This window comes from Sinohyriopsis cumingii, chromosome 2 (genome assembly GCF_028554795.1).
Source record: "Sinohyriopsis cumingii isolate HCF-2022 chromosome 2, ASM2855479v2, whole genome shotgun sequence".
NCBI classification, from domain to species: domain Eukaryota; kingdom Metazoa; phylum Mollusca; class Bivalvia; order Unionida; family Unionidae; genus Sinohyriopsis; species Sinohyriopsis cumingii.
The window spans coordinates 30461759-30488882 of NC_142962.1; the positions used below are offsets into that span (position 1 = coordinate 30461759).

Consider the following 27124-nt stretch of genomic DNA (forward strand, 5'->3'; position numbering starts at 1 on the left):
TATTTTAATATGACTTTAATGTTTATTTTCTAGATTTAATTAAGATTATGAATCAGAATCAGTCTCCAACTCCACTGTAAAGTTTATCTATTACTTCTTCTGCTCAGGCACCTGCAAATTAAAACAAAATTGTAATGCTTAAATAAAGTCATATCATCTCAGCACTAGTTACATATGCAGAAGTCATGTTAATCAGCATTATAAAAATGTATGAAATTTTCTTCACTGCACTTGTGCTTCCCTTACTATCGTTAAGCCATGATACAAGATAACTTTGCACTTACTTATCATTTCTGGCAAGTGGATGGTGCAATCAATTTGCACAAAGATGAATTTATTTCATCCAAATATTTCATGTGAATAAAAATTCCAAATGGAGGCACTTGTCCGATCAGACAAGATATATGCATATTGTAGTTAGCTGGACTCTAGCTTTGATAGTCCTGGGCAATAGGATAAGCTGGTTTTGTTATCAGTTTAGAAATGCATCCGCTTTGCAAATACTATGCTTTAAAAGACGAAACTGAATCCAATATTGATGAAATAAGAGTCATTTGGATTACCTTGTTTTTTATCATTCTGCGTTGGTTGGGTGCATATTTGAGGGTCTCTGATATGGTCTCTTCCATTCCATTTGCCTTTGCTTTGCCATTAGTTTTCAAGCAGGCTTCTGCAAGAGTAATACAATGTTTTAAAAAAGTTTCACAACAAAGGATGCATTGCATTTTTCTAAATGCCAGCAATAATCAATGGAATATTTTTAAAACATGTACTTTGAAATGTGGTCTCAAGTTACTTTATCAATTCATTTAAAAATCTCTGGCAAGTCACATGAAAAACACAATTTAAATCAAGCCATACTTACTTATCAAAACCTGACATATCACAAGCTCTTGAAATGCTTTTTTCCCTTTACGTCCCTTTGGACTATACTCTGGCCAGTCTTTTTGTTTTAAGCTTTTTCATCATCCTGCGGACACTATCCCCAATTGTAAACCTGCCAAGGGAGCTCAAGTAGCATATCTGAAAATAATAATAATAATAATATTACTATTATTTGATTTTGATATTATTATTAGTAGTAGTATTTCATGATCGATGTGACAAAATATGCTTGTATATAGTTATTTTTTGCCATGGTTTTGCAAGCAAATTTAATTTCTCTAACTTGAAAAAAATTTGATAACATTAACTATGCAACACAATGTACTAATAGCAATTATAAACCAAATTAACCACCGTGAATCTATTAACTTCATAAATGACATTCACTCAAGGATTGAATTAAAGTAGCCACATAATATGTAATAGTGTAAATGTAGTAAAATGCCTGTTACATGTTCATCTCTAAACATGTTTTGGCCTACATCCGTAAGACAAAACAGCCGACCACTACATGTTCACCCCACCCCCAAAAATAATTATACAGGCACTGCAGAACTTGCATAATGCATATTGAGGTTCACAACAGCAAATAAAGGTTATAACAGTTTTTTTAAATAGAAAATAAAGCCCCAATTTACCATCTTCTTGGAGAGTTTGGGATTCTCCTCCAACCTCTGGCAAAGGCCCTCTAGTTCCTCCACTGAATCACATGGCATTGCAAGAATTTCTTCTCTATATTCTGTGTCTGGGCCTTGTGTATGAACTTGGAGGGCCAGCTGCTCCAACAAATTCTCAATATTTGTGTCCAGTTTCATAAGTACATTGAACTGGAAATCTGTAACAGATTTGTGATGAAATTAGTTTTGAAAGATCAAGATCATTATTATAACCTCCTTAAAAAGATCTGTACAGTGAACATGGGTTTAACAATGAAATATATTTATGGAATGAAATACATGGTTTTTGTACAGTTTATATGAAAACTTTTCCCATAATCCTTTATTTTTTTATTCCCTGGATATGTTGTTTCACTGCTGGTGTCTGTAAAGTCTGCATTCAATGTAGATGGTTTAGGCGTCTGACTTACACAAGACAATGGTATACATCAGAAAGAAAAATAAAAAAAACCAATGGAATGATGAACAGTCGACACATCAATGAAAAACAATTCATTGTTTATTTGCACAAATAAGTCTTGAACAGTATGTTTTATGACCTATAATTTAATTAATTAACATCTCACAATGTTCTGAAATAACAGTATCTAAGCTACAAGAGCTTGTGCTTTCATGTCATAATCTTCCATTTTGCAAACAAATTTTGATGTTGAATCAATGTATATGACCTTAGCATTGAACACTAACATTCAAAATGTCTACAAGATGACAAGACTATTATCAACTGAAGTGACAACAAACCAATGAGTTTTACGTGCATTGAACATAAGCATTTTTAAATGCTATAAAATGTGTTTTTAGTGTATGGCCACAAATTACCCAACATTTTGTCAAACATAAAACAGTTCTACTACCTTAGATGAGAATTAAATTCATAAATACAGTGTATAATTGACCTACTCGTATTTAGAGAGCTGTAAATGAAATAAGAGATTATATAAAAGTCAACACCTGTAGTATTTGTTTCATTATTCTATAATGTACATTTTTTTTCCATCCTCAATACTTACTACTTGCAGAGGAACTGGCAGAGAGAAATCTTTATATTCTCCACTCCAGAGTGGATGGGGATGGTGATGGTGTTGTCCTTCTGGATGCAGCTAAGAGTATAAAGATTATCACTACTCCTTAATTGCAGTAAAAAAGAAACAAAGAAATCAGACTGGATTTTTTGGCATGTAAACAAAATGCATACTGGTTGCAATGACCACTGTATATAAAGCAGTGATACAATATATCACAAAATGCATTCTTTTTTAACAAAACATCTAATCTCATATATACAGCATCATGAGTAAGTAAGTACTCTTAAACACATCTTATTAAACAGACAGAAAAATGATGAAATTTATACATACTTTTGATAAAGAATTTCCAATTGTGGCATGGTATAAAAGCAATTGATAAAAAATAAAAAGAGACCAGATAAACTAAATAGAACATACCAGCAGGATAAGAGGAAATCTTGGAGTCTGCAAAATACTCTCCATTTCAGGAGGTTTTGGATGAGATGGCTGACCAGAAAGGTTTCCACTTGAGATTTTCATCTTTTTTCAGTTCTTCATTTTCATCTGAAATGTCAATGAGAACTTGTAAATACTGTATGAGTCCTTGAATACACTGACTCCTTGTGACATACAGGGTTTGCAGAACAATCGCTAGCAATATTCACCACTTTTAAATCCAGCTGGTGAATTTTCACCATGAAATGCATCCGAATGCAGTGAATAATCCTGGATTAAAGACAAAATAGTGTACAGAAATGTGCAATAAATTAGTCAAGCTCCAGACAAAACAAAGATATGATTTATCTCTGATTCATAATGACTTTTCTTGTGCTACACATTTTACCAATGCAAATTACATTGAATTTTGTAAATTAAATGGTACAATTAAGATATGTATGTCAAAAGATTACTAATCTTCAGCTTTCCAATTAATGCTAAACACAAGTATCAAGTCATGTATTTAGTCTCTCACCACCAATAAATGCATTTTTAAGTAATCATCCTAGAGTGCACCAAAGTCATGTGAACTTGATCCAATTCCAACATTACTGCTGCTTGAGTGCTTAGATCCAGTATTGCCTTCACTAACTGATGTTATTAATACCTCTCTCTCATCAGCATAATTTCCATCATTTTTCAAAACTCCCATTGTAAAACCTCTGCTGAAGAAACTAACACTACACCATAAGGATTTAAAGAACTACTGCCCGGTTTCTAATCTCCAATTCATATAAAAAATCTTACAAAAGGTTGTTCAATCCCAGCTTGCATCTTGTCTGAATTCAAACAGTCTTTTTAGCAATGTACAATCTGCATATCGCCCTTGCCACAGGACACAATTTGTGTCTGCAAATAGATTACACTCCAGCCCAGTTGATCTATGTTGTGGTGTTGCACAGGGGTCTGTTCTTGGACCTGTTCTCTACACTCTATACACTCAGCTGCTCTCAAGTGTCATAGATCATCATCCAGTGTCTCACCAGTTGTACACTGATGACACCCAAATATACAAATCTAGCCACCCAGCTGAAGTTGATGCTACCATCCAAGGTGTAGAGATGTGCATTTCTGATGTGAAATCATGGATGACTTGTAACAAGCTGCAGATGAATGATGATAAAACTGAGGCCATTCTGATTACAACACAAAGACTTTCTCATTCACGTCCTTTACCTCACACAATAAATATCAGCAACACCAACATTAAATTCACACAATCAGTACAAAACCTAGGTGTTACTCTGGACAGTACTCTCACACTGCACCAACATGTCATGAACATATGCAAGGCTGCATATCTTGAGCTGAGACGCATCAGCTCCATTCTCAGATATCTTTCAGTTGATGCCACTAAAACACTTGTGTGTTCATTAGTACTTTCAAGACTGGACTATGGTAACTCAATTCTGTCTGGTTCATCTTAATATCTACTGCAGAGACTTCAAAAAGTTCAAAACATAGCTGCTTGGATCATACTTAGAGTACCACAATCAGAGCACACCTCCCCGCTGCTCTGTACCCAACACTGGCTATCCATTCGATCCAGAATCAAACACAACATTAGTTCTCTGTGCTACGTTTCACTGACAGACTCTAGTCCAACATACCTATCCGACCTCACCTATGTGTACACACAAGAAAGATACTTACACTCCTCTTCCGACAATCATATACTCATTATTCTCACTATGAAAACAGAGTCACATGGACAGCATTCTTTTGCATACCAGGGCCCAGCAACATGGAATGAATTGCCCACTGAACTTAGACACAAAGACGCAGTGATCCCATTCAAGAGTGCTCTCAAAACTACTTATTCTGACTGCAAAAACAAACTTAATGACTTAATAATGTTAACTACCTTAAATATTCTCAGCATGTTTTTTATGTTTTCTAATTTCATGGTGTTTGTTTTTGTAATCATATCATTGTGTATGTTTTTATGTTGTCTAATGTTGCAAAGCGCTTAGAGCTTCTAAAGATTAGGCGCTATACAAAGTCCTCATTATTATTATTATTATATTTAGCTTGGATGAATATTTTTTAAATCAGTGGCCATAACGAAAACAATGGGATTTTGCTTTATGATCATAAAAGTATGTTGGACACCATCCATGATGTACAATGCTGTCTGACATTTCTATGCACCTAAGGTTTCCATCTCAAATATTAAAGCAAAATGCATACCAAATTTGACAGATTGACGAAAATAAAAAAAAGCAATGCTTACCATTTGAAAAGAGGCAATTGTCACTAGAATATTCTATTCAAAATGATATTAATTTTGGACACAGGGGATACCACCCCCATGTTTTCCTGACTCGTGATATGTCGGCCTATTCTGTGCACAGCTTTAAAAGATGTAATGTTTATCCATCGAGCTATAGAAATGAAATACATTTACTGTAGACTGTTTCTGTCAGCAGTTAAGTTGAGTAATTAGGTCAGGTTTATAGCTAGTTTACAAAATTCAATGTAGAATGCCAATAAATGACAAGATATATTTTTGCAAACTAAAGTGATCTTGAAAAAAGATTAGTAAAGTTTAACATTTTATAAAAAATAAGCTATTATGTGGAAGAGAAACAACAATGAAATAGGATGCAATGTGTTTGCGTCTTGTTGATGGGGGAAAATTACTAAAGAATTTAGAAACAGACTATACGCTGGGGAATTTTTTAAGAATTTATGTTCTGGCGACAAGTTTACATATTGGGTAGCAGATGATTTTGCATGTGCGGGACAACTTCTTGCAAAATTGGAAACTTGGATTAAAATGCAGTATTGTTTTAAGGTATACATTACCATATTTTATATAATGTATTGTATGATTCTAAAAGATGCATAGTTAATCGGAATTTCTGGGTTACAGATTCAAGAAGGTCATGGAGTGGGTCTACATGTTGACTAATAAATTACTATTTGATCCCCTAGGTGATATTTCAATTCTAAATTAAAACTAATAATACTTAATGTATAACCAAAAATGCGACAACCTGGTGGAGAGGCGAAAATGGATATAAAAAACTTCCATATAGCCTCAGCAAATTTAAACTGAATAAATAGGGAAAAAATAATTAAACTAAACAACAAGACAAATTATGATATGATTTTCATACAAGAAACACATAATAAGTTGACTAAAGAACTAATAACTTCATATGAGGAAAAATTAAATGGGGTTATAATTGTGAATGATTATAAGGAGATGTAAGGGGAGGGGTAGCTACTTTTATCAAGAATAAAATGGGAGTAACTTGGGAGCAAAAAAACAAGGGAAACTTTTTTGCAGGAAGATTGATACATATTGTGATACAGGACACTCATTTTATAAATGTATAAATACCTGCTAATAAAAACAAAAAGCAACAATTCATTGAAAACCTGTTTAAATATGTAGAAACAATTTCAAAGGCCCCCCTCCAATCTGTGTTGATATTGATGGAAATATTGTGGATCTGATGTGCAATCTTACTGCATGCAAATCTTTCCAGAAAGCACCTATGTACTGTTTAGACACCGGTATTTGGTAACAGCCATATCTAGCGCAAAATTCAAAATGGTCATACGACAGAAGGTTGAGTAGCTACAATGTCATAGCCTCAATGTCTCCACGAAGTAGGGATAGTAATATTTGTGCTAGGGTTGTGCTATTCCATGTCGATTTACAAGTAACCAAACAGGATTTGATTTGGAAATATTTTTCGCAAAAAGATCTCTTCTGCCAATGGTAGCTCAATGGCTGGGAGAAATACTGGCAAGTCAGATGTGTATAAAATGTACAGCAATGTGTGCAGATAAAATTGTCAAAAATGTTTGCAGGTTTTAATGAAAGGGCTATATCAGCCTTGAAAGTGCCAGAAATTATCATTATAGATGTGGCTTGAGTCTACATGTTTTCAGTTAACAAAAACAGAGTATCAAAGCTAGTAACTGGCATCCTTGTTAATTTGACTAATAACTATTTTTAATTAACCATTTCAGATTTATAAATATATACTCAATAGTAGTGAAGTGGGATGATATAGCGTCAATGGGACTTACCATTAAAAACCACCCTGGGACGATATAGCGTCAATGGGAAATTTAACATTATGGAAACCCTTGGGACGATATAGCGTCAAGGGGAATTTAACATGGGAATATGGGACTGTTTAGCGTCAAGGGGAATTGAACAGGGTGGGACTGTACAGCGTCAAGGGGAATTTAACATGGGCAAAAAAAAAAAAAAAAAAATCTTGGGCCTGTTGAGCATCAAGGGGAAATGGAACAGGGTCAGGACCCTATTTTAATAAGGTCCCGACCTGATGGGTCTATGGAAATGAAAAAGGCGAATATTGAAACAGGGAGGGGTCTCTATTTTTTATTTTTTTTAAAACAAAAAAAAAAAAGAAAAAAAAAAGGGTAGGCAATGAAAGTCAAGATCTTTTCGAGACCTATGAGTGGCCCTGAAAAGTGCCTTTGGGTTTCTTCTTCTTCTAACTCTTCCACTTCTTCAACCATCTTCTAACTTTTACCAATATTCCTGTCATCTTCTTCTTTATTTCTGACTCAGGCATCCAGTCAGGATGACCTATCACTCGGAATTTCTCCTGTATTCTTATCCAGTTATTGTTGAGTTTCTCAAGGCTTTTTTTTCTCTTTCTATTTTCTTCTTCTTTTCTTTCCTTAGACCACTTTTCTTTGATGTTCTTTACCTCTTCCGTCAGCACTTTCCTCATTACTTCTTCCGTTTTTGTCAACTGGTCGAACCCCCATTTTACGTATCACCACTCCATCCAATACAATACTTTTTCCAGGAAGCACCCGACTTGGATGACATGGTCCAGTGCTTCCTTCAAACTTCCCACTCTGACATAAGGTGGGTCAGTAAATCCTCTTGACTTGTTGACTTCTTCTTCTATCATCCCTGCGATGAGATCTCCGGCCACCTTTAGTCTTTTGACTTGAATAGTTAACAAGTCTTGCCTATTTCCATCACTCCATTCCTTTTCTATTCTTCCTACAACATATTCAACATCCATTATCCAAAAATAGATATCTCTTAATAGATTGAATAATTTTGTCACCTCCATCTTCTTTGTTTATTCCGTGGAATGGTCTGAACGATTGTTGTTGTTGTTGAGTTGAATTATAGTGGCGTGCGCTTCGCATTGAGCATGTACCACTGGTTTATGATGCCACAGGCACCTAACTGATTACTCCTTGGAGGAAGGAATGGAGCCACTTCCTCCAGGCATATCTGTGTTCACAGAACACTAATTGATTGGGCCGTCAGGTCAAGGTACTTTTGTGTACACATCGATCTGATTGTAAGGCCTATGTTTTGTTTGAGTGGGATTGGACCCAGCACACACTCTGTCATTCATTTGCATTGATTAGCGACTAGTGGGATTGGACCCGATCTAGTCCGTATTTTTAATTTATGATGCGTGCACTGCACGTATGTGTTTTGATGTCTGTCCGTCGCAAAGGGCGAAAGTGGTCAGGCTCGGGCGGAGTTGTCTTGCCACAGGTTAGCAGGGTTTTTCCGATCCAGGGTATTTTTGTTCTAAATTTCCGTCTTTGGAATTTTGAATCATAAAAACTCTGTGCTGTTTTTAAGAGAGATAGAGTCTATTGAGGTCGATGTTAGCTTTTAGGTGACAGTATTTGTCGATTGGTTTTGCAGCCTTGTGCTGCTGGCCCTGGATGGAGTTGGTGTTTTTTCCATCTTACTGAGTAATTGTTTTTGGGTCCTAATTATCTAGTTGTAAATTTTGGTTGCAGCCTTGTGCTGCTGGCCCTATAGTCACTGGTTTTTTTTGACTACCTTATACAAGTAATTTTTGGGGTGGTATTCTATATATTTGTTATATTTGCAGCATTGTGCCGCCGGGCCCGATAGTCGTTGGGTTTTTTTGACTACCTTATATGTGTAAGTTTAGGGTCTTAATACGGGGGATCCCTGATGGTCTATTCTTGCGACCACCTTATACGTTCTATTTTGGGACTATATGGTTATACCTAGTTTTTGTCTTAGCTGTCACCTATGTAGAAGATAGACTTTTGGAGCTGTTAGTTAGGGTGTTAGGTGAGCATTAAGTTAGGAGAAGTGGAGAAGGTTTGTTTTGTTTTTCCCACCACCCACCCCCTGTATATTTCTTCCTGGTATTTGAACTAGGTGTTTTTTAATTTAATGATATTTGTTTGTAGAGTTTTATCAGTCAGTGGGCTAGTTTTGATAAAATGAGTTTTTCTATTGTTCAGAATTTGGTACTTGTTTTGTGAGTGTATTTATTTTGTAATACTTTTGGCTAGATTCGGATTAGATTCCCTCGTCGATCACACTCGCCTCTCATAAATGGAGAGTTCGGGGAGACCGAATCCTTGTCTTCGCCATTGGTCCAAATTTGATATATATATATTTTATGTAAGTATTTATTAGTGTAATTTAGATAATTTCATTGCTTAGCCGGTTTCGGATTAGATTCTCTCGTCGATCACACGGTCTGAATGACGAATACTGTGGGTTCTTATAGTTAAAGCGCGGACGTGAAGGAAAACATCCCCCTAAGACTAAAATCTTATATTACCAAGATCATCACTTAAAACGTACAATTCACAATCTTCTCCTAAAGCAAAAGTAATCCACATAGTGAGTAATTTCAGACCACTGCCATTCAGGGTAACGTTCAAGAATCTCATTGAACTCTTTTGATGTAAACGGTCTAAAGCGATATAATAGTATGAATGCACCCTTGACCCAGAGAAATCTAACACACTGGTTGACTTTTTTCACTTATCTCTTGTGAATTTCTCGGAATAAAAGTTCTACAGTTATCCATTGAGATTTCACTCTGGCAAGCCCCTGCCAAACTTCCTTGTAAATCTTCTCTTGCAGTTCTTTAGGTAATGATTCAATATCGTTTTTGAAATGAAGTTTAAATACTGGTCTCGATGATGTCCAACATTTGACTCCTAACCAATCTGGTTTCTTCTTTAACGACATGGTAAGTTACTTCAATGTCTCGGTCCCACTAAGGGTAAGTAATGACAATTCGGTGACCAACGAGCATGTTCTAGATAGGCCGAATCTTGTGGTTCCCAGTGGTGAAGTGACACACCGCAACTGAAGCACTTGACTTTATCCCCTTCGTGCAAGTAGAAAAATCTGGCTCTGGCTAATTCTTTGGGGATCGGTCCTCCCAGATGCTTAGGCCATTTTCCTTTGAATGATTGAAGACGATTTTCAAAGTCGCAGTATTCCGACAAACACACAGGGAACGAATATTCGTCTTTCACAGGTTCGTTTCGATGAGGGCTGGGTGACATGGACAGGAGTTTGCTCAAGTCTGGATGACATCCGTAGGGGGGTAGACGTGAAGGTGAACATCCACATTTAAAATGAAACCCAGTAAAGTGTCCAAGAGGACGAGCAGCATCGCTTTCGCATCCCTCAGGTTTGACACGCACAGCATCACTTTCCATGAGAGGGGTAGTGAGAACAAAGTTCTCATGATGCTTTACGGCATCGCTAAGGTCACAGCGTACAGCATCGTTCCCATCGCAAGGCTCACAATCACATTCCACTTCAGAAGCCCCAAACTTGAATTGTGCCTTTCTGAACTTGTTTTGTGTTTCTCTGAAAGGATTCATCTTGCTCGCTTTGTCTTGGTAGTCACAATGAACTATCGATCTTGACCATAGCCCCTTTTTATACTAGTCACAATGCAGTCTCAAGCTTGTACATCATTCCTTTTTTATATCTAGTTTTTGAAGGTACTGTCTCTAAGGTACCGTCATAATTGTACCGTAGTGTAATGGGTGGAAAGGCCATAGAAAGGTAAGGGCAGTGCAAAGACCATCGAGTGTGTTCCAGAATAGCTGAACCTTTATAGATACATAGATCCATTTGTAACTTCAGTCCACAAGCGAAACACTGTACTTCGTATCCCAATCCTGACTCAGGTCCCAAGTAGACAAATCCTGTTCTAGCTAAAACATGCGAAGAAGGTAATCCTTCCCTATCCGTAAACTATTTCTGAAATGTGTCCAATCGACGGGCACAATCACAATAGTCAGGTAAGAAGACTGGAAAATGGTAGGGTTTGAACTTGGAGTTCTCATCAGGTTTCTCACTTGATTCTTGCTGTGGCATAGTCATGCTTCTGGTGAGTGGCTATCCACTTACAACCAATGTTTTATACCGACATGTCCATATGGCAATATAAAGTGATTGGGAAGCCGCACTCGCTTCTGATACACGATTTGACAGACTTTTTCCAAGGGTCGACTGACGATGTGGTGAGTGGGTAAACGTACAATCTTGTTCGGTTGATAGGTGGTCACTTTAAAGTGTTCATCTTCTCTAGACTGCAAAGCTTCTTTCAATACCCCAAAGTTCACCACTCGACTGGTACGATAATTCAGAGTCAATCCTTTCACTTTACACTTCGTGTGCACTTCTCCTTGTTTGTCCCGGTATTCGTAGCCGTAATTTTTAAGACCGCCACTGGCGAAACTTAGAATCTTGTCGTCAGAATGCTCGTCTGTCCAGGCTCCTAAACGGTCTCCTTCGATGTTAGGGTGCTGTTGACTCGGGTGATCGATGTAGATGCAACTATCCGTGTCAAAGTACAGGACGCGTTCCCCTAACAGTTCTAAAGCTTCGTAGAGTTTTAAGCGAGCATGAGCTGTCACGTAAGCTGCAATGATGACATTTCCAAAAGGATCGGCTTCTACAAAGTCCAGATCTTCTTCATAATTGACTAAGATCAAATCTTCACGAACGACGTCCACGTGTTTGATGAATTTAGTTTTGTTGTGAATCATCTGGAAGTAGCAGGAAGGTTCTATCAAATATTCTGTCTTGGGTAAACACGGTCGTTGTGCCATTTTACCCCACAAGCAATTTAACATCACTTTGGCAAACGATCGCCTGCCTTTGTTTTTCTCGATGTGATCTAAAGTAATGCCTTCTTGTGCCCAGTATTTCTCTTTGAATGTCTTTTGGTCTTCGGGAGTGTGACACCAGGACGGATAACCACTGGCATCTTGCTTTAGTTTCAAAAAGGCATCCATGTAGTCTGCCAAAATGCCTTTCTGAGTGGGGTCACCCTTGTTGTATTGTTCTGTCTTGGGAAAGTGACAAATTTCATACACTTCTAACAGTTGGTATCCCATGTCCAGAGCTTTGAACAATTCTACGCTGACCCACGTCCCCGTCAAGGCCCGTTCAGCCTGGGTGTGCTGACAAGGCAGGCCTTGGTTGCACGTTTCAGCACAAGTACGGCACAAAGGAAACATCAGTTTGTCTTGACAATGGTGAGGTAGAACGGGATGGTACAAGTCAGTGGGAGCCAAAACTTTACATTTGATCAAGCCTTCATATTGTCGAATGTTTTTCAAATCGATGTGTTCCGTCAACAATTGTGGGTGCCCTGCAGGAAAGCGACAATATTTGCACACGTAGGGATACAGTGAACACACGTCCAAGTATTTGATTTCTTCTCCTTTCTCTTCGTCGGCTTGGTACAGCAAACTGGTGGCATTGGTCCTTTCTCTGTACAAACTATCCCTCGTGTTCAGGGGGTCCATGAACTGGTAACTTTCCACGAGGTGTTTAAACTCGGGATCGGTTTTCAAAACGGTGATGGTACTCGTGTTCCCACATTTCCACCACTTAGTATCCTTCCTGTTCTAACTTTAGGCGTTGCTGACATGTGGCCTGGTACAAGTCTTCCATGGTTCATTGTAAAAACTGATTTTTAGTGCCACGGTCAGGGTAACAGACGGGGCATCAGTGAAATAAGCAACCTTTAAACTCGTACACAATCTTGGGGTTTTCTAAGTCCCAACCATCGACCGAATGCATTCTGATGGTCTTTTCACCCCCTCCGTTGCGGGCATGCTGAATCCATTTGTCTTCCTTGTTGCACAAGTAATGTAACCAGCGTAGGGCTTTGACCGAGTATTGACGTTTGACATAGTTGGTCATTTGAGGACTGATGACAGCCACGGTGTTTTCAGGCATGAATCATTGCCGGTACACTAAGGAACATGCTTTGGCAATGGTGCAAGCTTCTTTGAAAGGATCGACCCCTCCGTGTTCCATGAACAGTTGTCGAAATTTTCCACAGCAACGCCGTAAAATGTCCACGTCGGAACGACAATACTTTAGCATTTCTTCCTGAAAGTCGAAAGGGTCAGAGGCGTGAGCCTGGTACCAAGCGTAGAAAGCTTCTCGTTGTTCGGTACGCATGTTGTCAGGGTCGTAATAGTGAGCCTCGGGCAAATGGGGTAGAACGGTGTGTTGATTGGCTTCCGTATTGAAAAAGTGTGGAAAGCACCCTTTAGCCATTTCTGTCATTCCAAACGTTTTAGGCATTCGACTCAAAGGCATGGCTAAGTAACTCATCGAATCTTTAAACTGTACTTGTCCCACTTGCATGAAAATGATTTTGGCTCCGTTCAAAGTGACTTTAGGACGTTCGGTGCCATGTTCTGTATAGTATCTGTGAAGAAACTGTCCATCGTATCCGGAGAAATTGTGAGCCATCACTGTGGCATGACGATGACAATCTCCGTAACGTTCGATGTCCTCTTGGATCCACGTCTTGTCGATGGGGTGTAAGACCCATCGAGCGAAATCAGCTAGCGTGTTCGGTCCTCGAAAGATTTTTTCACGTCCTCCAGAAATCTTGCTGCAGTGAAGGCAATGACTGAAAATAGGTTCTTGAATGCACTTCTCGCACGCTCGATGAGCCACGCAGAAATTAGGAATGTGAATACCAGTCTCTTGCATGCATTCAAAATCGAAAAAGATGAAATTGCCTTTCTTCTTGTGACCGATCTCTTTCTCTGGTTGGGGTTGGTATTTTTGCACATAGCATTCGTGTTCCAAGTCCACGATGTGGCAGCAAATGTGACATTTTTTCTTTCCTCGACACAGGTGTGCCTTGGCATTATTGGTAAGTATGCCTTGTCCACAGGTAGGGCACAATCTCAGCAGCTGACAAGCACATTTCTTCTGTGAACCTTGCATCTTCAAATGTTGTTGGTAACAGGCAGGGCTGACAAACGTGCGCAGACCAGTTGAACAATGCACTCGTTCTTGTCCTTCGCTCAGACAGGGTGGAGAGGCCAAACATGCTGAGCATTTCAATCCACATCTCGGTGATGAACCCTTCTGCTTTCTCTAACAGTACTTCGGACTTGAAATCTTTAAACTTCACCATGTATTTGTAAGCTGTAGTTCTAAATTTTCTAGAGGGATGCTCTTCCGTCTCTTGAATGGAATAGTACTTTTCACGGTTGACTAAGGGTGGTGAACTTTGTTTAGAGGGTTTGGATTCTGGTTCACTCATGTCCTCTTCAAAATCACTGGCATGAATTTGTGCCAAGACTTTAGCCCTGGTACGAGGCGATAAAGCACGTTTCTGCCTCTTACTTTCTTCTTCTTTCTTCTCAAATGAATTGGATCGTTTCATCTTGATAGCAAAAAGTCAAATGACTAAAGTTTAAACACCATGGACTAATTTATAGTCATAGCAGACCAGCGTATATAAAAGGGTATGTGTCTTGTCCTTTCACTATTCATTTCACTCTCAAACCGAGCACAACGATGGACGAGACTACCCAGATCGAACGTTTCATCAGAGCTTTGCGAGGGGTCATCCAAAAATTCTCTTCAGACCAGCCGAGGGACTACTCTCCTTCCTTTCAAGATAAAAGTCAAGATACTTGCTATATCTGTCAGAAGAAAGGGCATTGGTCTTCAGAGTGTCCAGACCGTCAAAAAAGAAAAAAGGGGCTAGAAAAGACAAAAGTCAAGATACCTGTTATTATTGTCAAGAAAAAGGACACAGGTCTCCAGATTGCCCAAAAAAGAAACAAGGAGTCAGAAGAAGAGAGGGATTCTTCAGAGGAAGAAGAGGAAGAAAACAGGTGAAGAAAAAGAAACAGGAGAAGAAAAGAAGAAGAGAAGAAAGTGAGGAGGAATAGGAGGAAAAGACTGTGGTGGTGAAGAAATTCAAAAAACTCAGAGAGTGAACAATGAGACAGAAGAAGTTTATGAACTTTTTAAAGTGCTCTGTTGTGAATTGTGAATTGGATTGTAAATATTTATAAAAGAATAAATTAGGTATTAAAAGGTAAGTGACTTTGGGTTTTGATTTTAAAATAAGAACCTACACTCACACACTCATACACACGTACTACAGAGGTAAAATGTTTTTTTTTTATAGTTTGAATGGATGTTGGCAATTGAAAGTCTATCTCTTTTCGACAGACGTGGGTGGCCCTGAAAAGGGCCTTTTTTGGTGTAGGGGTGAGTTTAAGCAATCAACTTTAACTGCCTTAAGGATTTGCCACGGCCAAGGCCTACTTCTGGACTGCGTAGTGTTGATGATGATGATTTGGTTGAAATCACTAAGGGTGGCACGGGAGGCTTAGTCACAGGGTTGGAGTGTTTAGCTCGGGAAGGTCGTATTCTCTTTGGTCGTAATAAAGAAGTCTGATAACATTTGTTTCAGACTTCTTAACTCCGCTAAAATGTCTAACAGTACCGTGACCATTTGATTTTCACACCCTTGTTTCTTTGCTGCTGCTTCTTCTTCTTCTTGTTTTTTTCTTACCTCTTCTTTTTGCTGCTGTTGCTGTAGGAGAAAAGCTTGTTCCGCTTCCTTTTGCTGTTGTATAAATTTCTCCAATTCTTCTTTCTGTCTCTGTCTAAATTTCTCCACGTGTGGTAATGAAGGAGAAGGTGACGAAGGTTCCGGAACAAATTCTTGCGAGGTAAGAAAATCCACAAAATCCCAATTCACCTCTTCTGAAAGTAAGTCCGGTTTCCCTTGGGTAGTCTCCACAGCTGGTGCACCCCAATTTATCATTTTCTGAGTTTCCGTCATGTTGAAAAACTGTCGCATGAATTGACTGCACACAGGTGCTAGCAAATCTATACAGACCACATGACGTCACAGACTGCTCTCTTCGGATTGGATGTGGGCTGACTGAATTTTGTAACGCGTGTTTGGATTGGTCAGTGAACTCCGTTTCAATCCTTCCTCTCCCTATAAATAAGTGTAGTTCACTGCATTCCTTCACCTGTTCTCGGCACCTCAACATGTGGACCAACGTTCAATCTTCTACGCTTGTGTCTTCGATGATGTTCAGGACAGACATACCGATGTACGTCCGATCCAAGTGGACAGTTGTCCATAGGACAGATACCAGCCTATGGATACGTCGGATCTATGTGGAGAGGCAAGGATGTCTCAAAAGAGTTTTAGTCTATGGTCCTGCAGTCAGGCGAAGCCTAAGAACAAGAAGAAGTCACAGATGCCCTTTATGTTAAGGGCATATTAACATAAACCCAAAGGCCCTTTTCAGGGCCACTCATAGGTCTCGAAAAGATCTTGACTTTCACTGCCTACCCTTTTTTTATTTTTTTATTTTGTTTTAAAAAAAATAAAAAATAGAGACCCCTCCCTGTTTCAATTTTCGCCTGTTCCATTTCCATAGACCCATCAGGTCGGGACCTTATTAAAATAGGGTCCCGACCCTGCTCCATTTCCCCTTGACGCTCAACAGGCCCAAGATATTTTTTTTTTTTTTTGCCCATGTTAAATTCCCCTTGACGCTATACAGTCCCACCCTGTTCAATTCCCCTTGACGCTAAACAGTCCCATATTCCCATGTTAAATTCCCCTTGATGCTATATCATCCCAGGGGTTTCCACAATGTTAAATTTCCCATTGACGCTATATCGTCCCAGGGTGGTTTTTAATGGTAAGTCCCATTGACGCTATATCGTCCCACTTCACTACTCTCAATGTGTTTATACCAATATTAAGTTTCTGTATGTCACTGTGTTTAAGTTTTGATTTTCTCTGTTTTATTTCACTTGATACAAACACATGCTGACTAATCTTGTCATGTGGTGTATCTCGATCATACTGTAAAAGTGCATAGCTTAACACAGGTTTCGAACTCTTGCTATGAGCAGCAGCAGTAAACATGGCATGTACTACTAGAAATCAACTTTTTTTCTTCTTGGCTATAAAATCATTAGGTACTAATGTGTAAACTATTAAGTTGGTAATTTTTTAAATATAAGTATTGTGCAGATTTACTAAATGTACTTTTGCGATACTAAGTCCCATGTTTGTTTAAAGGTTCTAACAAGCTGGGGTTTTTATGCAATATGTCATAAGTATATAAGGTGTTGTGGGCTGCATGTATGAAGACAGCTCAGCAGCTTTCTAACTAATATTGCAATTACTATGAGCTTTTTTAAAAGTTATTTATTTTCTTTAAGTTGTTTCTTACTGTTCTGTATATAGTTTAGAAACTTTAAGCAATATTTTGGACTAGTCCGATAACATAAGACACATCACCCAATATATTTGTTGGGGGGCTGATGGGTCTTACTGCCTAACGAAGGGTGCTGTGTGGAGCGTTTTGATGTCGACTAACAGTGTAATGAAAGTCAAATTTTCCGAAATATCACACACAACTGGTAACCAATAACAATGCATTTCTACAAAGTAAAGTTATAATGTTTTTGTCAGACTTCACTTATCCTGATGTCTTTTCTCTAATAAATTCAAATTCTCACAAAAGAACCAGACCTGTTTTCAAGTTTTGTTGGCCCACATTTCAGTTGGCTGGAAAGCGATGAAAGTCAGGAATGCCCAAATCGGGTTAAGCTGAAACATTATTCTTTAAGGAAACAAATAAAAATATGTTTTGCCTATTGGAACTGTAAGCAATGTTTTGTTTCATTCAAGAAACATATTCCCCACATGAACCTACTTAAACAAACTTTGGCGTACCTCGACTACCGTTGCATTGCAACAAATTCAAATGTATGTCAATGGAACATGAAAATGTGTCCAATTGCTAGTGTCATATTTTCACTCCACCAGGATAAAGACAGCACTGTAAGTATATTAATTACACATAAATTAGTGGAAGAGTGTCGATATAGGCTGCCAAGTGTGTGAGCTATTCCTGAAACTTGGACTACTCATTCCGATGACAATTGACATTGGAACACATATACATGGCCGTTATTTGGGTAGTAAGACATAGCACTAAAACAAAATATTTTGGACTTGTACATTTTTGTTTAAGATTTTATTTAAGCACAAAATATTTATTGATGGAATTTAATGTGCTTTTCTCTATTCTAAATTATATAATTAATATTCATTCCTAACTTATTTTACAAGCAAACTACATATAATTATATCATTTGTTATAAGAAGTTGGCTATATTGTCAAGTGAGTGTTATCTTCACATACCAACACGTTTATTTTGTATGTACTGATTTTCTGTATTTAAGACTCTAATTCCATGCCTGAGAAATTTTTCTTATGCTGCAATACATGATTCAATTTCTTATACAGTATAGGTCCAAAAATGTTCTTAGGGATATAGAATACCCAAGTCATTGTGAGTGCTATCCTTGCTGATTTGATCTTTGCAATACAATTTAATCATTACTTAATCCATGATATGATTGAGGTTTTTTTAAACTAGTAATTTTTTTAATTACATTACATTTTTTTGTAATGTAACAAATCCAAATCACACACACACACTTAATCTAGCACTTCACACACATAATTCCAATGTCTTCACAAAAAGCTCAAAATGTCAAAGTCACTGTGAGTGTTATCTTCACTGACATAATATTCTAACTTCAAGTCAACAATAACTTATTAATCTAGCAATCCAGAAAAGCATAATTTAATGACATTTTTCTTTCATAATTTACTAGTTGTCTAAGTCTGAGGTGGGCAAACTATTTTTCAATGTAGCCACAGGTGTGGCGAATGAGAAGTGAAAAACATCATACGATGCCACAACTGAGCCAAACTTACATGGCCAATTTGCCACTTGTGGCAATTGGTGACAAGGTTGCCCACCCTGGGTCTAAGTCAGTGTGACCATTGTCATTACCAGCCTGAAACCCAATTTAATGCCATTTGTATAAATTCATTTCAAATAAATATTATGATATAGTTGAAGTGTAAAGTCAAGCAAGTATTCTGTTTGCAGATTTTACATTTTAGATATTACAGTAAAGTCATATTTTCTCTTGTGTAGTGAACTTTATTGCAACTGGTTCCAAAATAGTAAAACTTATTCAGTTTTCATTCACCAGAATAGGTATTAATACAATCCTGAATTAACTGTATGGTACTAAAATATACCCTGATCTTGTGTGAGATTGTAATATACAGAACTATACCTCAAGACAACAATAATATATTGAATTTATATTATATCAAGACTGTCATGGTTATGAACTCCAACTTTATTCAGGTTTTTTCATAATAAATGATCATCTTGTGTTATGGCTGAAAAGAAATCAGAGTTCATTTTAACTCCATTCTCTCCACATTTGTCAGTTGTTATGAGGCATACTCATCATCAGTGTTATAGTAAAATGTAATCTTATCTGGATCAATCTTGCTGGTGTAATATACGAATGGAGAAAGAATATTATCATCCAGATTAAAATATTTTTTATTCAGACTCTACTGAAAATTTTAGCTGGATATGGGATACGGAGCCTGATGTGTACGAACAAAGCAATGTGTACCATGACCTTTTTAATTTAACATTTTAAACTCCTGCAGAAGAAAGAGATTTTTAGATCCATTAAATTGTATTAACAAAAACATTTCTTCAGTATGATTTTCCTTTACTTAGTAGTGACACAACTCATATTTTAAAGTTGTTGTTTTGTGTTTGGTTTGGCTTTTTATGGTAAAGCAACACAAGTAAGTTATTTAGTGCCAAGGCACTTTAAGTATAGTGCCTTGCCCAAGGACGCACCATGGTAGCTAACCCAGGTTGGTCCGATGGTAGAATTTGAACCTACCTTATTTCACAGGTCCAGAAAGCTAACCACTGAGCAACTACAGCTCCCCATCTTATAGTGGAATGCTGGTATACTTTATGATCAAGAAGGATGGGTTGGGGTATGCATGTTGCATCTGAAAAAAGTGATGGAATTTTTGTTTACATAATATTTTAGTCATACAATATGAATCATTTTCTATAGATTTAAGATGTATCAGATCAAGTTAAGAAAAATTATATATTCTGTTTCCTGGGAATGTACTAAAATTCACTGTTAATGTTTGATTTTTTTGGTAGTAAGCTTACTTGGTATTTTTTTCTTTTTAACTTGAATACCTAATTTGTTAACATCCTGTCCTAAATCTTCATGGTTCTGTCTATAAAGTGACAACTGTTGATACATGTAGGGAAGTTTTTGTTTATATCTTTTGATTTTTGTGGTTCTGGAAGTTGCAGTATTTGTTGTTGTATTATTAACCATTTCAGTAATTTAATGAATGCAGAGTATACTGCTCTATAAATGAAATTTATGGGAAGATAATGTAAAAGTATGTTTCACTGCAAATATAAATTGTTTAAAATAATAATATATCATTTATCATATGACTATTCAATTGTGGTAACTAGTATTCCATCCAATATCTATATATTAAAATATGTCTTTTCATACAGCTGGTGATCATTTAGATACAAGTCCAATTGAACATAATCAAATTATCAGTGCAGGTGTTTTTATTAGTAGTAGTATTGCAAGTATAAGTGTTAGTATTTAGATTTCATATACAGGTATGATAAGTGTATCATAATGTTTAAATGATGCTCCTTGTTACAACATAAAATATGTTCATTGAAACAAATGGTTCACTGGTAAATTGGCAGTAAAGGTCTTCACTGAATTATGTTGCATAAACTATTTTACAATAAAACATATATGATGCATCTCAATTATGATGATGTGGAGGAGGAGGATTAATAATAATGCAGTTTAAGTTATCTTCATCACATAAGTTCTAGCAGATGTGTCATTTTTATGTGGCTCATTATCAGTTTGAAACTGGTCTATGATTCCTGGATCTGGACATATCTGGCCCCCTGCTGTTGTGCTGCTATGGTCTTTACAGTTCATTAGGATATCAGTTACACTTGGTTTACATTTAGAACCCCATGGGATGGAATGCCCAGTTTGAAACTGAGAGAATGGTTAATTATCCATAATATAACTCCTGCAGTTATTATTAGGTTTGATATCAAGGTCTTTCATTAAAAGCTTTTCAACTCATGTTCTGTTCTACCATACAGATAAATAAAGTCAAATTCAAGGCTTTCAGAATTGTCCAGTTTGTTTCATGTGTTGTCAGTTTAATGGGCAGGTAACTAAATGTGCAGCAGACGGACTGTATATTGCCACTGTACCACATAAATATCAGTGCTTAGTCTGCTCTCAGTGGCTGTGGTTTGATTAGTTACAAGTGTCATCACATGTGACTAATTATTAACCAATGTAATGAAACTTATATAATTAGAAGGCTGTATTTAAAAACTCTAAAGATCTTAAATGTGTGCTAGAGGGTAGGGTTAGCAGTTATAATCCCAATTATGTTGTGACGAGCAAAAAGCACTGCACACATTTGAGCTTTTAGTTTGGTTCTGGTAGGGTCAAAACATGCAGGTACATTTTGATCTTTAAAAATTAACATAATTCCCATGTAATACTTTCCAAACCTAAGTATGCAATTGATCTGATAAAAGTTTTGAGATTACTGTTTAGGCTCTGTTCTTACAATACTAGATATACCTGACTACTCCACAGTGAAATGGCCAACTGTTAAGTTATATAAGCCAGATGAGTAATGTTAGCCATTTGTTTAAGTGTTTTCTCATTAATTTCATTTGTGTCACAGAGTTGCATGCAATATTTCTTTCTAGAATAAATTTATTTTATTTTCTAATTGTGTATTTTATGGTCTCACTGGACATTTTATCTGGTGAATTTTCATCCGACAATGACCAATTACAGAAAAATGAGAATAATTTTACACTGAAGATACTAACAAAAACAAACTAATGATTTTTGTAGAAAGCATACATGTGAGATTTTGACTGCAGTAATCAGGTTAATTCCTGATGCAGCTATTGATTTCTATACTGAACCATCACTGCCACCATCTCCTAAATTTTACATTCATTTTTGACAAGAAATAGCTATTTTCAATATTTTTCTGTGACAAGGCAGCTAAAAGAATCAGTATGTGGCTTATGCATGAATAAAGTTCACTAGTACTATAACAAATTAGCATACTTTTTTCATCCACCCTCAACCATCTAGATTTTTTTATATTTGCCTCTGTAGCAGACACACATAAAGGTCAGCAGCTCATTTGCAGATCAAGCATTTGATCTCCAATGCTCATCTAACTGTGACAGGCAGTCACTAACAAGCCAACCTATTTCCATGCCTAACTCAAAGTAAATCTAAACCACATTATAGATTTAGCTTATGTGTGAATTTAGAAATGCTAGGCTTGTGATAATTAGGTTCATGCCTTCTACCTTAAAAATTAGGTGTATGTCAAAATACAAAATTATCCAGTGAGACCTATGATGTTAATTTTAATCCCTATGGGATTTGTGACATAAAAAACCCAAATGCTTTATGTATTAAAAGGTAACTAATGGGGGCAGGATCTGCAGTGAATCAATGGTATGTATGATAGACTCCTGATAAAAATGTTTGTTACAATCCTGTTATCAAGTCAACCAGGTTACCTACTGCAATGTACCCTTGCCTTACTCCAATTCCCTCAGTACTCAGTAAACAACTAGTGTTGCTGTACATAACAAAACCAGTCCATATTGATTTTACCTATTTTACTAAATCCTGACAAAAATAATTCTCTAAATAAAGCATGATTAATATGTGAAGGTCTCGCATGTAATCAAACTCTTCCAAGCTTTTAATGATATGAACCGATTTATCAATGTTTATCAAATTTACATGAAAAACTATTTCTTATTTGTTATCAAATATGTTAGATGTTTTGATCATATAAGCATTTCTGCTACATTAGATCAAAATAATCTTTTTGTCAGAAATAGAGCCCTTATAGTATTTGCAAGGTCAACCAATCAGATGCAGAATTTGAGTTTAATATGAATATTTTTTTTACAAAATTGCTCCTTTGCTATATCTTGATGAGATAAATCTATTTACCAAGTCTGATAAAATTAATGAGAAATAGTTTTAAGAGCAGTAGCAAGAATGGCGAGTGAGATGTAGAACCACCACATTATTTGCATAGAATTTGCTTACAGCCTCAGACATACAAGCAAATAATTAACCAAGTCAGATCTAAATTTGACCATAAACACTGTTGTGCAAGTCGTAAGAAACTCTGCCAATCAGATGCAAGGTCACTTCATTAACATACCTTTATCACACTCATAATAAGCATCATTGTGAAGCTTGACTATAGAAGCCCAATGGCCAAGTATGATCAAACTTGAATCAGCAGTAGTGGTTATAACCTCGTGTATTTGTATGCATCTTCACTTCTTCAATCTAGATCTCATTTATATAAGCATGTATTCTAAATTTAGTAAAAACTGCACTATATGCATAAATACTGCATGCGGTGGTAACATGCTCAGTCAGGTGAAAGATCACTTTATTATTATTAATGGTTAACACTCATCAAACTTCGAGGACAACTTAATGATTTTAGTCTATATTGTGGAAGTATGGCTTTTAGGTTGGTTAAAAGAACTCAACTAATCTTATACATGATCACCTCGTGTATATACTTGGATTTTGCTCATTATTAGATTTATCCAAGATGTTGATTTAAGCCCAAAACCAAGTTTTATATAAACAAATTGATCAGAACTATGGACTCCAAAGTAGCTAATTTCTTACTGTTGAAAGACAGAAGGGATGTGAAATAAATAACACACTCTGGACCATTACATAAACCCACTTAGCCTTTTGACCAGTTGAGATAAAATAGCAACAATAATGTTAATTCAGATTGATAAATTATGTTTTCTCACATTACCTCTAGCCCTTTTCAACATGGATGGTATTTTTCTTCCACATATGTCAGCTCTTAATTAGTGGCCCTTTTCCATCATGAATGTTGTAGGTGAAACTCTCAGAATTAGGCTTTTTAATTTGTATCTGAAAAAGAAAAAAATTATTGGTCTGCATATATCAATGTCACCTTTTCTGTATTAAATTAAAATACCATATGTGTGTGTGTGTGTTCATTTTAGAATTTAAGCATACTTGTCTCCATGTGTTTATTTTACAACTGATGATGATAACACATAACTGGTTCAATTGATAAAATGTTATTTCTGACTTCTTACAACTGCTCATTATATCTGAATTTACATTCAATGTTTGTTTTAATTAACATATTTTGGATAATGGGCAAATTATTTATTTTGTAGTTTATCATTATATCATTTATCAGTAATTTATCATTCAAATATTTAAAATATAGTACCATTATACTGACTTCATATTCTATATGATATCCCAGCAATACATGTTAAGCAGATAAGTGCAAATAAAAATGTTTAGAATGTAAAAGCTACTCCAAGCTCAAAGAAGGTCTGCAAAAGATGATCTCCAACATATTACCAAACAAAAAGCGAAGTTAACGCAGTTACCTTTTTTATGATGTCTCAAACACCAACGGTACTGTACAGCTACGTCTTCTGAGTTTTACCGTCATCTTGTCTTTCAAACCAGAATTAATTTCTTGAGCTCTTACAAAATGAAGAAAATTTTAAATACTATAATTTATGCAGCTTCTTTACATGACATAAGATAAATTATGGCACAGTGTTATGTCTTTCAGCACGACGCAACTTCACATTTGGACGGCGTGCTGTGTGGGCATCCCTGACACAGCAACTGACATGAATCCTTTATTAGCAGACAATAATTCGGAATAAATCCTCCGCAAATCTAACATTCTCGATTTTTCATAGTTCCACTTTTTCACTGTTGCATTTGTTTGATTGTGCTCATGAAGTTCAATGAATCAAGTTCATCTGCTGTCTGAAATCCCGGTTCAGTTGGTATTTTCTTCCGCGCATGATGCCGTGTAAATACAAGTTACGGTCGACATTCAAAGTGGTTTAGGTTAATTTATTATTTTCCTTTATTAAGGTCATTTGCAGAAAGTGTTTCGCTAGGATGAGATAATTTTAAAAAAATATATCAAAAATAAAACTTTCTTTTCCAACTCTAATACTGGATATATTTCAATTTGTGATTGATACTATAAATAAATATTTAAAAAAACATTTTAGCCCGTGGCTTCGGCGCGCCACTCGTTTTTGTGGGTTTTTTAAAATGTTGTTGGTGTTGTTTTGGTTTTTGTGTGTGTATCACACTAAGAAACATACCAGGTATTAGGCCTAACGTAGGAAAAGAAATTATCCTCTATTTGTTACTATTCTTACTGTAAAATGACGCAAAAGTGATCAAATTGCTATTAAGATTTTGTTTTATATAACACTTACCGCTCGTTTTCCTCGAGATAAAGCAGCCACTTCAAAATGATTATAAAATCTGTGACAGATGAAGAATGTGGTTTAAATAATTCGTAATCGCCTGCCTTAAATACTGTAGGGATTTGCTAATGTATTTCATGGCCCTCGTTTGAATAGATAACAACGATCATGTATATCGACCAAAATTTGTATATTCCTGCCCACGATCATGTATTTTGTATTAAACCGTATATTACACGAGCGCTCTGTGGCGAACTCGGGGGGGGGGGGGCTCTATTATACCCGCTATATCAGCTGAGAAATATATTGAACAGATCAGGCCCCAATACTCTCGCTCTGACAAACATTAAAATAATTATATGCAGAATATCGGTATGTCTCCCTCTTGCCGAAAATGTCAGCACCATATATATTTTGCAAGTAATGTAATGGGTATAGTAACACACACACGCACACACAAACACACTTTTTTTTGGGGGGGGGGGGCCGCCGGAAATATGCCCCCCCCCCCCCATTTCCAAAAAATTAAAAAGTATTTTATGTTTGTGTCTTTCCCCCTCAGGTGTGTTGTATGTTTTATTTAAAACAAAATTTTATATAAAAAAATTTAGTTTGTAGATATTTTGATGGGGTATTTATGTTTCCATAGTGTTATCTAAAGGGTTGTTCGTCCGAGTCTGGTTTCCCTCACCTTGCTCGAAGTTCCTTCCCTTGAAATATTTTGTGACCTTTGCTATATGTCGCCTAGGTCTCAGTGTTTGCTATATGTAATGGTGCTATATTGTATGTATGCTATATTTTCTTTATGTTTGAGACAGCAAGTATAGATCAACTATCTTTCCCAGTTGTATTTCTTCCTTTATGATGTTATATTGTATCTTTTAATTTGTTTTATGGTTTTCTAATTTTGACGATGGAATGGTGTACTATTTAGATTTTGTTTAAAAAAAAAATAATTTCTCATTTTATTATTCGAGTGATAATATGATCGTTCCTCATAATAGGTTTTAAAGATGTTGATAGGTAGGTTACGCTCGATCCAAGGTTCACGCTTCTTTATTCTTTATGTGTTTCTCCAGGGTCGCGTTAGGCTTCCTTCATTTAGTTTATCTGATTATGCTTTATTGAAAGATCCAAACGTATGTATGAGACCACATTATTGTGCAGTGGTCAACCATGCAGTGCGGGAGCTGTATGGATTTTAAGATATAGAAGAAGTTAGTAGGGTTTTAAACTAAGTGTTATACAGTATGTATTTGTGTCTCTGTTTTGTCTGTTTATGTTCTACATGGCGTGTTTTCAAAGACTTTTGATGGGCCTGTCCACTTCGCTTAGCGCCATGTGACTTAGCCCCATGATGTCATCGCTATTTACTTCCCCCTTATATTTTCCCTGTATCCCTTACTATATATGTCTTTAGAATTTTTTTTCATAGAAAGAAAAAAAAATAAATTACAAAATTCTTTTATTGTTTTCTTTCTTCCTTTCTTCCCTTTTCTCTTTTAAAAAAAAAGTTATATGGGTTTCTTTGAAATATTTGAAATATAATTTGAAATTTTCTTTAAAATATGGCTGTTGTGGGGTGCGAGGAGGGGGTATGGGTATGGCATCAGCTCGCAATTGCGCTACGCGACCCTTCGGTCTGTCATACCTATTCCTCTCTCCCCCAATTC

At 36.5% G+C, this 27124-nt stretch overlaps 1 protein-coding gene and 1 long non-coding RNA gene across 4 annotated transcripts in view; both read right to left on the reverse strand.

The window, feature by feature from the left end:
- Positions 1–25125, reverse strand: LOC149804559 (uncharacterized). 3 transcript variants are annotated; one of them, XR_016416125.1, is made up of 9 exons: positions 24600–25125; positions 23981–24102; positions 19948–20062; positions 3008–3133; positions 2573–2689; positions 1524–1720; positions 866–1023; positions 564–670; positions 1–111 (listed from the first exon to the last, which is right to left on the reverse strand). It is a non-coding gene; the product is annotated as an uncharacterized LOC149804559 (long non-coding RNA). The 3 variants fall into 3 exon arrangements; XR_016416121.1 differs by having other exon boundaries at positions 2573–2662; positions 24600–25124; XR_016416127.1 differs by lacking the exon at positions 2573–2689 and having other exon boundaries at positions 24600–25123.
- The window catches only part of LOC149804558 (protein stum homolog), a 193437-nt gene that overhangs the window by 26755 nt on the left and 139558 nt on the right, over positions 1–27124 (reverse strand). The window lies entirely within an intron of this gene.